This window comes from Morone saxatilis, unplaced genomic scaffold (assembly GCF_004916995.1).
Source record: "Morone saxatilis isolate NCDOM2014 unplaced genomic scaffold, NCSU_SB_2.0 Contig8, whole genome shotgun sequence".
NCBI lineage: Eukaryota > Metazoa > Chordata > Actinopteri > Moronidae > Morone > Morone saxatilis.
Window position 1 is genome coordinate 26,718,427 of NW_023340257.1, and position 2,370 is coordinate 26,720,796.

Genomic DNA, 2,370 nt, shown 5'->3' on the forward strand with positions numbered 1-2,370 from the left:
TTTATGTCAAATTAAATCTAAAAACTTGTTATTATAATATTACTTAAAAAGTTACCTGAATCGAGTTGTTTAAATTGTGTTTGGAACTAAAAAACCTGGAACGTCTGAGGTTTCCTGCAACCCCTGAATGCACCATACAGTGTGTTTACTGTACGCCCAAAAAATACTTGTACAAAATACATGCTTTTTGCACCAGAATTCAAGATACATGATTTGTGAATCCAACAAAAACAAAAGAAGAACGTCGGGAACCGCTGAGGTACTGGGATTAAACCAACACAAACTTAATCAATCTGGATTAAAGGTGAATGTTTCGGACTCACGTCTCCAGCCAGCTGTTTGAAAACTCTCCGAAACTGTTTCTCCTCATCGCTCTCGTGAGACTCGGCGAAGTTCAGGGGTCTGCGAGGTGGAGGCTGCACACACACACACACACACACACACACACACACACAAAGAGCCACTGTTAGGACACACTCACACAGATTCCTTCAGTGTGTTTGTTTGCTTATGAAATCTTCCACTGGGAGAAATCAGACAGTCGATTCAATCACAGTAACAAGGTCAAATTAAAGGAGTTTACTCATTACGTAATAACTCACTGAATGAATTTAATTAAATAATGGAACCTGATTCTACAGGATTAATTAGTTTTCTTATAGGATTAAACATTTATGTTGAAATGACTTAATTTACTTCTTTAAAATGAGTCAAACCCAAACCTGGTAAGTAATTCAACCTCACTAAATTAAGTTTAGTGAACTCAAAAACTGTATTTAAATATAAATTGCTTAATGTTTGAGTCAACTTAATTTAATAGTGTTGATTTAACTTACTTAACTTTACACTGGCTGAGCCCATTTAACATTTAACATTTAATAATCGACTAAAATCTGAATGTTAAATGCTTTTTAACAACATACATGGAGCATATTGTCAAATATAACTTCTGAGGGATGTTATAATAAATATAATTGTCTATATAATTCAGGCTAGAGAGAAGAGGAGGAAGAGGAGGAGGAAGAGGAGGAAGAGGAGGATCTTCTTCATCGGGACTGTCGGTACTTACTGGGTCTGAAGGAATAAACTGAGCGGGGTCGATGTTGCTGTAAAGGAACAAAACAAGAGTTAGAAAGCAGCTCTGAGAAGATCAATGTGTGTGTTCAATGGAGAGATACAGTTAGCCTAGCTTAGCACAAACACTGGAAGCAGAGGGAAACTGTTAGCGTAGCTTGTGTAACTCACCTCACGACATTAACGATGCCTCTGATAAAAGAATTCACTTTAAACATTTTTGCCGTCGGTCTGAAACAGAAAGAAAACAAACACAAATTAATTTCCAAATAACAAATAAACAGAAAGTCGACGTTCTTTGATGTTATCAAATGTCTTGTTGTGTCCTAATGAATCACTTTATAAATATATAATCAATAACTTAATATTAATTAACTTTAAGGTGACCAAGAAAGACAGAAATCAATCAATCAATCTAATTAATACAAGTAATTGTTGCAGCCATCAGCTACATTAAATACTGTTCCTGCATCAGTAATATTGATCCAGTAATAAAAAATAAAAACACTTTGTAAGGAATAATACTTTTATTTTGAAAAATTAACACCGATCATTAACATTTTCACTTGTAATTAAGTATTTTAATCTGCTATTTAAACTCAGGATGTCAATACTTCCTCCACTTCCGTCTGACAGTATGATAATTCTATTTTTACACATTAATATATAAATAATTGAACACTGCTGTATTAACCGACTCCCTGAAGGACACTGAATGCCACTCACTGGAAAAACAAAACTCCCCACTCTGATATTCTCATTAGTACTTTTCCACTAATGCAGGCAGAACTGAACAACATGCAAACACCCTCACCTTCACCCAGTGTCAGGTTTCAGCACAGCAAACACTGTAAGCTACATTAAAGGTCCCTGAACACACCTCAGACCTGCACTCACACTATAAAAACACCAACAATGGCAGCTTTTTGTTCTTACTTACTGAGACTTCTGCTTCTAGCCGAGGAGGGAGAGACTGTCAGAGAGACGGGTGAGGAGGAGGTGAAGACACACTGAGGCTGACAGAGAGAGAGTGGGGGAGATATTCAGGCAGGAGGGAGGAGGGCAACTCCCACAACCAGAGTCCACAAAACCAGTTTGGCAGAAAAAGATCTAAGTTCTTTTTCAATGCATCACCAACCCCGCCCAACACACACACACACACAGCCCTGAGGCAGGCTGCTGCAGGTCCTAAAGTCCACTGGATTCCTGCAGCACAGAGGAAAGTACAATAAACACAGTGTGTGGTGCATTCAGGGGTCGACAGTAATGTGGATGTTAAAAGTTATAGAACTGTAA

The 2,370-nt window shown here is 37.6% G+C and overlaps 1 long non-coding RNA gene across 1 annotated transcript; it reads right to left on the bottom strand.

The window, feature by feature from the left end:
- Positions 1 to 299: 299 nt before the first annotated feature.
- Positions 300 to 2,231, bottom strand: LOC118341477. Its single transcript, XR_004797431.1, has 4 exons — positions 2,015 to 2,231; positions 1,246 to 1,305; positions 1,070 to 1,106; positions 300 to 416 (listed from the first exon to the last, which is right to left on the bottom strand). It is a non-coding gene; the product is annotated as an uncharacterized LOC118341477 (long non-coding RNA).
- Between the last annotated feature and the right edge of the window lie 139 nt (positions 2,232 to 2,370).